Raw genomic sequence first — 12,198 nt, forward strand, 5'->3', positions numbered from 1 at the left:
AAGCTTACACAGACAGAGGTTTGAAACAGTTGAATTTTAGGCACTGAAATTTTTGGAGCATAGAAAGTTTCTGAGCTAATATAGATATATAATATACTATATATATATATATAACAAGCAACTATTGCATGCTGTAAGGTGTATATGCAGTGTTTATTGACTATCTTAAGGAGATATATGTAAGTTTTAGCATCAGCCTATTGGCTAAAAACTTTTAAAAGGCCTTCTAAACCAAGAGAACTTTGGCTGCTGCTGTTATGGTGTGAGTTTTATCAGCTTTTATGTCTCCACCTTCACTGAGACTGACAATGGAATAAAAAACTCGTGGGACACCTCTCGGTCAGCCCATCCCATTATTGGTGATTAGATCCAACATGGCATGAGACATGGCTGTGCTTTAGCCAAACAAATCCATTTTCAGCATTCAGAACAAACTTTGTATTTCAGGTATTATGGGAAATTGCCAGCAAAAAGGCTCTTAGATATTAGAACTGCCATTTCTTGGTAATCAACATTTTTCTTTGACTTTCCTGAGAGGAGTTACTAAAGCACTGAGTGACTGGGTTTGCTCTCCAGCTACCAGCAGCACACCCCACACAGCCCCTTCTCCCTTCCACTGCCATCCAGGCCAGCTCCAGCTCTCTGGGAGCAAGGCATGACAATCAGAACAACAGGAAATGCAATTTCTGATGACTTAAAAATCACTAGAATAGTACAAAACATTAAATTTTAGAACAACAGAAGTGTGTGTTCCATTTTTTTCCACAGAATGTTTTATGTTGTTGCCAGATTCTGCAGCTGTTTGTAAACCCTTAACACAGGAGTGGGGTTTGCTCCCTTTCTGAAGGTGATGCCTTGGGAAGGCTGAGCTGGAGCAGAGACTGGACAGAGCTGGAGAATAAAGTAGAGATTTATTGAAAGGCCTTTAAGGACACACCTTGGGTAGGACAAGAGCCTGGCCAGGGCCACACCCAAGGTGGACCCAAAATGGTCACAAAATGGACAAACGGTCACCAGGTCTCACACTTTGATAAGTTTTGGTTCATTTGCATATTGGGGTTTAATTGTCCAATTGTAGCTTCAGGTTATGAAGTCCCATCTTTCCTGTTCCTCCCTTCAGCCCACCCTTGTTTGTGCTTTTGGGCCTGAAAACTTGTCCCAGTTGTCCTTGAGGAAAAGGAGGAAAAGGATTTGTTTTGTGTCCCTGCTGTGTGCAGAGCTGAGTGACACTGACTGTGAGCTCAGAACTGCACCCTGGGGCAGCACAGAACCTGGAATACATCAAAGCTCAAACTTAAGGCATCAAAGGTTCCATGGAAAGGGTGACTATGCTGTGCCTTTGAATCCCTCTTGTTGGTTATGCCAGGTCAGGAATGATCACACTTCAGTCATGGAGATCCCTCACAAGCTCCTGACCCACTCCCACAAATATAACTCCACTTTCCTGGGTTTTCTTGTCTGGGAATTGCTCTGCAGTTGGGTTTAACACCTTGACAGGCAATCTTCACAGCAGAATCATCCTGGTGTTAGTGTCACTTCTACCAAACTTCACAAATATGCCATCAGGAAGGCAGAGAATAAAGTGAGTGTTGCTGTGAGGTGGGAAAGTGTCAAGTCTTTCCTCCTTCCTGAACAGCAGCAGCTCCATGGCCCAAAAAGAAAAGAATGGGGACTCTTGGGTGGCTCTCAGAGCAGAGCACACACAGAGCTGAGGCAAAGTAACAATCAGGTGTCTCTGCTAATGCAGGACCAGCTTAAGAAATGAGGTGATGCCATCATCAGGCTTTAATTTCATTCCATTTCAGTAATCCACCAGTGTGGGTCACTGGCAGATGCACTCAAAGGGAATGGTGAATCCTGGACAGGGGTGGGGTAGAGCAGCCCAGCAAAGGGAATAGGATTTAGGATCAAAAGGACACATGGAAACACCTCCAGGATGGCTGAAAGTGCTTGTTTGTCTGTTGCTGCTGCCTGGAAGAGAGCTCCTGCTGTCTCAAGCAGGGTGGAAGTTGTTCACCTTGGCCCTTTTAGCATCTCTGCAGCCCATGGGATACACGGGATTTGAGCTTCTACAACTGATTAAACAGACATCGTTGACATTTGTCATCAGGACCCTTCAGATCACAGCATTAGAGACCACACGTGGAGCAGACAGCAGGCCATACACTAAGCTAATGGAGAACTGAAGAGAACTGTGGCTTACTCCAATAAATAGCAGAAAATTGGGGGGGAAGGGGAAAAAACATTAGAGACTAGACTTCTACCCAAAAACATAGTGGCTGCTAACTCCAGAAGCCTGTAAAATGTCTCAGCTGCAATATTTTCACTCAGAGAGAAAAAAAAAAAAAAAGAAAAAAAAAAAAAAAAAAAAAAAAAAAAAAAAAAAAAAAAAAACACCTCCCAAAAAACCCAGAAGGAATTATTTTGCTTTTCATCAAAATGTCAAAATTAGTGGTGAGACTGAAGCAGGTCGCTCTCTTCCCACCCAAGGCAGCAGTAAAAGTGCCACTGCCTGAAGGGTTGCAGCATCCTGAAGGGCCCCCTTGGCCCAGCACACCCATTACAGCCGCTTTACTGGGAAGCTGCGACCGCCTGTGCTAACACACCAAACCCCGCTGGAAGCTGCCAGCCTGGGGAAAGGAGTGACACCGTCACTTTAGGACAAAGCCAAGCGGAGACACGTGTCCCAGGAAGGCTCACGGAGCAAAGCGTAGGTCCCAGGAGCTCCCGGCAGGTGGCTGAGGCTGCCGGTGTCCCCAGTGGGCTCTGCTTTGCCAGAAGGAGCACGAAAGCCCCGCTAAGGCTGCAGCAGCCCCAGCCCCCGGGGCCTGGCACTAATGAAGCTGGCTGGCCCTCCTTCCCTTTCTGTTTTCTTTTCCCAGGTTGGAGCACCCCGTCCCATCAGAGTGTACTTGAAAGAACAGGATACTTCCTTTGTATGGGGCAACAAATGAAGATTAATGTGTTCGTTGTAATTAATCTGCGATGACAGATTAGCAGAGCAGTGGCAGTGCCTTTTGCTGCGGCAGGAGCCAGTGCTGATAGGACAGCTGGTGAGAGGGGACACCAAATTCAATTTGCTCCTCATTTGCATACATATGACAACCATCTGTGCTAATAGCACTGCAATGTCTCTATTAGGCTCCCTTCTAGTGTGCCAGCTCACCTAGACTCCAATTAGGCCTTTAAGCGAGGAAGCTTGAAGCATAAATATTTGCTGAGGGGAAGGCAAGAGGCTGCACAGCGCCTGCTCTTCCTGCTGCAGCCTGAGCCCTCCTCACTCCCTGCCCCAGGATGTTCTGCTGCCCCTCGGCACTTGCTGAGGAGATGCTGAACTCCATCAGCCCCAAGCCCCACGTTATCCAAAAATGCTGTAGGCCATGTGGGAACACCCAAAAGAGGTGCAGAGGCTGGTTAAAGTTCAGTCCTGTGATGGGGAGGAAGCCCTGGCCAGCATGGGTGCATGTCCACCCCATATTTTCACCCAAATTTGGGAACTCTGCCTCAAGTGCTACCCCCAAGGGTGGAGGAGGCTAACCATAACCCTAACTTGGGATGTAAAAAACCCATTAGTCCCCACACTAACCATTACACTAAGCCTTACATAATACAAAAGTTAACGATAATTAATTGGCCATAAAGAAACCTAATCACTATATAAGCAATATCTGATTAAAACCTCAAACCAAGCCTAGCTCTAACCGTTGTATAAACCTAAGCCTAAGCCTAACCTTACAGAACCAAAATTCTAACCCTAAACCTAACCCTATCCCTAAGCACAACACAAACCCTTCTACAAACCTAATCCTAACCCTCATTTAACCCTAACCATAACCCTAATCCTTGCACAAATGTAACCCTGACCCATTAAACTAAACCTCCCATGGGCTGGAAGCCCTGGAGAGGTCCTGTGTGGGAGGTCACCCCTGCAAAGGTTGTCCCCTGCCCGGGTTTCAGCTGACACCCCACTCACCAGCTGCTGCTGGAGCAGCTGCTCCTGTGTGGCACCAGCTCCAGGCACCAGTGTGCCAGGGGCATTTGCTCCAAGAGGCCCTTTATTTCTGCATGCACAGTGCAAATGGCAGTCCCAGACCCCCCTGAAGCTAATGAGGGAACCAGCTAATTAATGAGCCAGCTCACCCACCCAGCTCTTCCTATTCTTCCCACCCAAGGTGATCACTGCAATTTTGAGTTTATTTTTGGCTTTCCAGCCATGATACCTCAACTCTCCAGAAGTGAGAGCATAAACCCTAACACCAGATCTAACACTAAACTTTACCCTAAACATGAATCTAACTCTAACCCTAATCATAACCCTCATGCTAACCCAAAGCCTAAGCCTAAACTTACCCTAAACCTAACCAGAGTGGTAAACCTCACATTATGATAGCCCAAAATCTTCCATAATCCCAAAGTGAACCCTAACTCTAACCCAAAAATCACCCTAAACCCAACACTAAAATTAAATTTATTGTGATTCATTACAAAAGCTTAGCCCTAAACCCAGATATAAACCAATCCCAAAACCTAAAACTAACCATAAACCTAACTTAGAATACAAAAAAAAATATTAATCCCAACACTAACCATAACACTAAACGTTCCATAAAACAGAAATTAACCACTAATTATCCATAAACCTAATCAATACATCAATATCTGAACCCCAAAACCAAACTTAGCCCTAACTCTTGTATAAACCTAACCCTAAGCCTTACATATCCAAAAGCCTAACCCTAAACCTAACCCTATCTCTAAACACAACCCAACCCTTCTATAAACCTAATCCTAACCCTCATTTAACCCTAACCATAACCCTAATCCTTGCATAAATGTAACCCTAACCCACTAAACTAAACCTCCCATGGATTGCCTCTCCTCCACACATGAAACCTTGGGGCAGTGTTCTTGCCTTCCTGTGCAGAAGAACTCTCATTCTCTTCCAGGAGCCCAGGGCCACATTTTTTATTGCCCCTCCAAAAGTCAGTATCTCCAAGGATTGCTCCCAGACAAAATCAACCAGGACAGAGAGGTTTAGCTGGCCTTGACCTCCCCTGAGATGTCTTTCATCTACACCTGGAACACTAGGGCCGTGTGATTTCTTTCCCATGGCGAAGAACTGCTGTTCTCATCCAGAAGCTCTTGGCTGAAACTGGGATTCCACCTCCAAAATGCAAGGATTGCTCACAGATGAAAGCTGCTAGGACAGATGAGTCTGGCTGGCCTTGTCCTTTCATGGGCCTCATATGAGAATCTGCCCCTTGAACACTGAGGCTTCGTGCTTTTCTTCCCGAGGAGAAAACTGCCCTCCTCATCCAGAAGCTCATGGCCAAAAGTTGCATTGCACCTCCAAATTTCAGCACATCCAAGGATTTCTCCCAGACAAAAGCAGCTAGCAGAGGCAGCCCTGGCAGGGTTTGACCTCCCCTGGGCCATCTTTCATCTGCACCTGGAACACTGGGGTTAAAGGATTTCTTTCTTGTGGAAAAGAAATCTCATTTTCATTTTTCAGAGACCATGACCCAACATGACTTTCCTACTTCTTTATTCACAGTCCTTGCCTTGCTTTTACTACCCTGCCACTGATTTGCCTTGGGAGATTTGCCTTCCCTACCCATCACTGGGCTTGCCTTCCTCTGCCTTCCTTTTCCTAAATCCCCCAGGCTTTCTTTTTCCTGTCCATCTATTGGCCTTCCCTTGCCATTCCTACCAAACCTTGCTTTCCCTGGCCATTTCTTTCCATCCTCTACTTTATCTTGTCTTACCTACACATCTGGCTTTGTATTGCCTTTTATTCCCATCCCTCACCTTTACCTGCCCACTTCTTTCCTCCCTCATCTGCCCTTGCCCTGCCTGCTCCTCCTGACTCTCATTTCCTTGCCCATCTCTCAATTGCCTGGCCTTGCAAAGCTACCCTTTGTCTTCCCTGCCCTGTCTACCCATTCCCTGGCCTTTCTTTCCTTGCCTACCCCTTCCTGTCCCTGCCTGGCCCATCAGGGCAGGTAATGCCCAGAAACAGTGTCCTGGCACCTTTCCATGGGATCAATCCCCAGATCTTTTCTATTTTGGAGGAGAGAATCCCATTTCTTTTGAGATGGGCTTATAGTTCCTCCCTTCGGCAAAGAAACCAAATTTTGTTCCACACATTGGGTGGTCCTAGGTGAATTTAATTGCTTTTCCTCGTAGACAGCTCTATGACCTGTTGAACTGTTAAGCTGGGAATGCAAACTCCAGCCTTGAGCTTTTAGTCCTGGTACCTTTAGAGCATGAGCAGTGCCTGGTGCTGTTCCAGGTTGAATCCTGATTCCACGAGACTGAAGGATTATGACAGGACACAGTGCTGAGAATGAAAGTGAAGACTCCAGGGTAGTCTGATGGGTGCAGCTGAAGCTGTAGGCAGCAAGAGCTTTCTCAAGCTGGCACTTTTGTGAGCTGCGGCTTTGCCGGATGCTTTCAAGTTTGCAGGCAGACCCTGCGAGAGTGAAAAGCCTTTTTGGAGCAAAGGAATTCACGCCGTGTCACACCCTTGGGGCGTGTCGCAAATAACAGTTTGTACTTAGCAGGGGAAGCTCAGCGAAAACTTTCTGTCCCGACAGAGGTTATTTGAGAGCAGGGACGCTTCCAGCTTGGCTCGGGGTGGTTTGGAGCAGGGCACCTTCTTTCGCGTTTCCTTCTTTCGCGAGTCGGCAGCGCTATCGTGTGGTTGTTTCTGTCCCGGCACAGTTCTGGGCACCTTGGTGCGTTTTCAGTCTCACAGAGTCCAGTTACAAAACTAAGAACGCTCAACAACTAGTCCCGCACAACATGTTCGCGAATAAAGAGGCAGTGCTGGAATTCCCTTTTCTTTCAGCCTGTAAACTGCAGAACCAACAACGGGACGATTCGTCTTCACTCCCAGCCCTGTGCAGGATCACGTCCTTCCAGCCTCCAAGAGCCACAACGGAGCTCTCACACGGCCTGCTGCCACACGGATGGGGCTGGCACAGAGAAGCTGTGACAGGCTTTTTCCTGGGCACTGTCAGAGCTCATCAGAACAGCCACACCACAGTGCTGCCGACTTGCAAAACGGGGAAACGCTCCGAGCCCAGCTCGAAATTACCCGAAATGTCCCTGGTCTCCAATCAGCTGTGTCAGGACTGAAAGTTTTCACAGACCTCTTCCCCTTCTAAGTACAAACTCTTATTTGCACCACACCCAAAGGGCAACATGAATAAATTTGTGCTAAGAAATTTTTTCACTCTCACAGAGCCCGTCTACAAGTTTGAGGTGAAGCCACTGATTCCTCCCTGGACTCATGAAAAATAAAATGCTTTGACGCTGACTAGAGGGCTTTAGGCATTCTAGTGGAAGCCTTGAACTGTAAAAGATGGCCTTGGACCCTCTAAAAGGGAGTTTGGGTCTTCAAACTGGGTCTATGAGAACTAAAAATGGGCTTCTGGAAATGAAGACGAGGGTCTTGGAGTTAGGTTCTGTGGCCTCAAAGGATGCTTCACTGCCACAACAGAAGGCTTTTCCTCCTAAAGAGGGATCTTTTGGGGCTTAAAAACCTGGAAGAAGCCTGGGAAGAGTGGAACAGGAACCTCCAGCAGTCCAATGCTAGCCAAAACTGTGACCAGGCTCATTTAACCTCTCTGGCTGCTGGAGCTCCTGGAAGAAGCAGGAGTTCTGCTGACAAACTGCCCTTTGTCCACAGCACCTGGTCCAGTGACTTTCAGCTGTGAGAGGTGCCCAGGCTGTCACTGCCATGGGGTTCTATGGCCTCAAAGGGACAAGATCCCATGTGGCCTCACGTCACAAAGAGGCAGAGATATGGCCCTGGTGCAGCAATTGTGATCTCACCTGCCCAATGTTTAGCTTCCTGAGGGGTGAGCCACTGAAGTTTAGCTGGGCTGAGCTGGCCTTCAGGATATCTAGGCTCCTTCCATTGTGGGCTTGCCTTTTTCCAAGAATTCTTCATCCTTGACAACAGCTACAAGCACCACCAAAACTTTTTTGATAGCTGAAGGTGCTTTGTGAGTTATGTTTGGGGTTTCTAAATAATTTTGTTGAGCTACACTTATTTCCTTTCCCTTGGAGTGATGAGATTGGTGCTGACCTGAATCTTTTTGGAGGAGATCTTTCTGGAGCTTTGTCATCCAAAGATTTCCCCTCTGTTCCCAAGAGGAGCAATGGCTGTAAGGTGGAACAGCTCCTGTGAGTCCTGGCAGTACAAGACTCCAGAGGGAAAAGAAGGTGGCCCGAGGCCCAGAAATCAGAGTTGGTTTGTTGGACTTTTGGCAGAGCACACAGAGGAACAGACAGCTTTCCCAAACTGCTTCTCTACCAGCAGATGTCAGCAGGGTGTTGGGCTTTCCCGATGTTTCTGAGTTGGTGACTAGAGCTGTTGTCCTTGGTGCTTCTGTACAAAACTCAGCATTTGAAATTGGCTTTAAGTAACCACATTGTCTCATCTCTTTTCAAACGTCGTTTCCCTGCAGACACTGCTGAGGGAATGGCTCTGCCACGAAGTATTTTTCTCCCAGAGAAGATGTGCATGGGCTGGCAACAGAGACCTGGAGCAGGACTCTTCAACCTGGGCAATACTTGCTACATCAATGTTATCCTGCAGTGCCTGACATACACACCCCCTCTGGCCAACTACTTGCTCTCTCACAAGCACAGCCAGTCGTGTGAGTACTTGTAGGAACATCCCCTCGGTGCTCCATCTCTTGTGCACATCCCAAGTATTCTCAGAACTTGGAATCAGGTTTAGGAGAACAGCAGCCCTTCTTTGTCGGCCCCATGAGCTTATGTTCTTTGAGCATCAGCTAAAAGATGCTTGTCCTATCAAGGTGCACGCACCTTCAGCAAAACACCTCTTTCTAGCCCCAAGTTTCTACCCCTGTAAGTTGAACTCTCTTGGCTTATTGCACAGAACACTTCTGCCAGTTTAGCCTCCCTCTGAAGTATGTTTTCTGGGCACTAAAATGTCCTGGGCTTGTTGGGACATTACCAGTTTGGGATTAAAGAAGTGGAGACTGTTCTTAGAACTTCAAGGTCTCCATTAGGTTCCCCAAGAAACCGAGATGTTTTATTACTCTGAGAAGAAGCTTCTGTCCCTCCCTTCCTTGCTCCCTCCCTCCTTCCCTCTTCAGGTCAGCAGGAAGGCTTCTGCATGATGTGCACCATGGAAGCACATGTCAGGAAGGTTCTGTGTTCCTCAGCCAGCGTCATCCTGCCAGGAGCTGTCCTCAGGGACCTCAAATGTAAGTTGTTTCAGGTACTCCAACAGGTCTTCTTCTCTGTCTTCCCTTCCTCTAGGGGAGAACTACTATAAATTCTTTCTTAGTCATAGGAGAAGAGTTTGAATACGGCAGGCAGGAAAACGCCTACGAGTTCTTACGCTGCACTCTCAGTGCCATGCACAGAGCTTGTCTGAGCGGATGCCCCAAGTAAGCACAAGCAAATCACAAATTTCAATCTTCCCAAGCCCTTTGGACCCCTTGATGTGCTCCCATCAAGGAAAACTGACATCCAGACCTTCAAATGCTAAACCTTCAGAGGAGGTAACTCTCTGCCTTGCCATTTATTTCCAGCTCGAACGTCTCTTCAAAACAAACTACCATCATCCATCGAATATTTCGGGGCTTCATGAAATATAGAGGTACTTTTCCACAGCTGCTGCTTTACTTGGCTTGTCTGTGCCCTTCTGTGTGCCTGAGACAAGCAGCTGGTCCTGTAGGAGGACCCACGAGCATAAATCAGCACAGTCAATTAACTTCACTCAGCATTTTGGTTTTCCTTCCAGTCACGTGCTTGAGCTGCCAAGCAGTTGCTGATTCCTACAAGGCCTTCCTGGATGTCTCTTTGGATATCAGAGTAAGAGGTTTGCAACAGAGCTTCAAGACATCCCAAGGCCCTTGTAGCTTTCCAGCTCCAAGGCACTTGTCTTAGAAACCTATACTGCAAGCACAAGGGAGCTTGGTGGTGAGTGGGAAGGGGAAAACACGTTGTCCTCAGTGTCCTCCTGCACAGAGGCCATGGCACTGGTCTCCCCGTGACAGCTGACTTTGGGCTGGACTAGCAATCATTACCCCCTCTGTACCCTTGACATCTTCTCCTACTCCTTCCCTTTGCCCTCCCTCAATACCCATCTGGCTCCCAGGCTCACAGGTAGGATCAGTTTTCACTGCTGATGCCCCTCAGTGGTAACTGAGGGAGCTCTTGATGACTCTGAGAACCCCTGGGACATGAGGGAAATGTTCAGCATCACACCCTCCTTCTGCCTCCTTCCAGGGTAATGCTGGGTCTGCTCAGCATCAGCTGCCTGGGTCTTTTATCATCTCCTGGGAAGTGTTTGGGTGAGAGCATTTCCTGCAGCTCCTTTCTCACTCCTCCAGGCAGCCTCATCCCTCATCACAGTTTTGGAGGACTGTGTGACACCCAAGCAGCTGGATGAGAAAGAGTGCTTCAGATGTAGCAAGTAAGATGATTCCACATGATGTAATAACACCAGATCCTGCATAAGGGGCTGCATGGATCTTCTCAAGGAGGTTTAATGCACAGTAACAAGACACAACTTTTTTAATATGCCTCTGAAAAACCTTAAAATGGTGTAAGGATGTGTGAGACAGAGGAAAGGTTGCTTGGCCTTCTTGGGGGAAGATCAGGTGCATTTCAGCACATGGCTGTGTGCTTGGTTTCGAGGTGTAAGAAGAAAGCTGCTGCCTCCAAGAAGGTCACAGTCCATCACGCACCCAGAGTCCTCACGCTGTGTCTGGAAAGGGCTGACCAGTGGACTGGCACAAAGATCAGCAAGGTATGTATGCAAGTGGAGTGCAGCTTTCTAAAGGAGAAGATTCCCCAAAGCACTGTCACGAGATGCTCACATTGGGATTTTTGTGTTCCCTTCTGGAGAGAGGAGAATTCCCATGAAAAGACGAGCCTGGACTCTGCTCTGACAGAGCTGCTTTGGCTGAGAACAATTTCCTGTCAACCAAGCCATTACAAGCTGAAGGGCTACTTAATGTGGTATCTGAGGATCATTTCTAAACCCTCTTGGTCTCTCTGTAGTTTGTGGAGTATCCTGAGTATTTGGATCTTCGGCCATACATGTCTGACACAGCTGGAGAACCCCTCCTCTGCTCCTTGTATGCCATCGTTGTTCACAGTGGGGACACCTGTCTTGAAGGACACTTTCTCTGCTACACAAAGGTAAAGAGCAACTTCCCTCCTGACAGGGAGAAATGTGTATTGGGAAAGACAAACTTTCCCACTGGCAGCCAAGGTTTTGGAGGAGGTGGTCTCCTTTGGGGCTCGATTGGATTTGGTTTTGTGTAGTCCTGGTTTGGCTGTTGTCTGCCTTTGGTGTTGTGGAGAAACCCTGCAGTTCCTCTCCAGAACTGGACACCTTTCTTTGCAGGCCAGCAATGGGCTGTGGTACAAGATGGACGATGAGTCTGTGGATAATTGTGACATCCACACAGTTCTAGGGCAGCAAGCCTACTTGCTGTTTTATGCCAGGTAATAACCAGGATCATGTGGTCAGAAAACATTTCCTTATCCTGTCTTAGCTGTTTGTCTTCTCATCCTCCTGAGTGTTTCTGCCACAGGAGACAATTCTTTCCTGATTCCTTCAATGCTGTCACTTCCGAACTACCCCACTCCAGTCCTCCTCTTTCCCTGCTGGGCTTTAGGGTAAACTGGGTAAACTGGGTAAACTGGGTAAACTGCCCCTTGTCTGCTCTCTAAAGCTGGCTCATGTAGAAGAGAGGACTTAAAGGGAGCCCTTAGGAAAAATGGGGAGGGACTCCTTGTTAGGGACTGTAGTGATGGGGCAAGGGGAAGTGATTTTAAAGTGAAAGAGGGAAGATTTACATTAGATATTAGGCAGAAATCCTTCCTTGTAAGGGTGGTTAGTGCCTGGCACAAGATGCCCAGAGCAGCTGTGGCTGCCCCTGGATCCCTGGAAGTGTCCAAGCCAGGTTGACAGGGCTTGGAGCAACCTGGGATAGTGGAAGCTGTCCTTACCCATGGCAGGGGAGTTGGAATGAGATTTCTTTCATCCAGATTCTAGGATTCTGTGGAGGCCATAGGGGGTAAAAAGACAAGGACTTGCTCTGACAGCGGCAGACCTGGTGGGAAGACCCTAGTTAAACTTACCACAGGTGATCTTGGTGAAGTCTTCTCTCTGTTGCTCAAAAAAAATGACTGAATCCC

This window comes from Sylvia atricapilla, chromosome 18 (genome assembly GCF_009819655.1).
Source record: "Sylvia atricapilla isolate bSylAtr1 chromosome 18, bSylAtr1.pri, whole genome shotgun sequence".
Lineage (NCBI taxonomy): Eukaryota > Metazoa > Chordata > Aves > Passeriformes > Sylviidae > Sylvia > Sylvia atricapilla.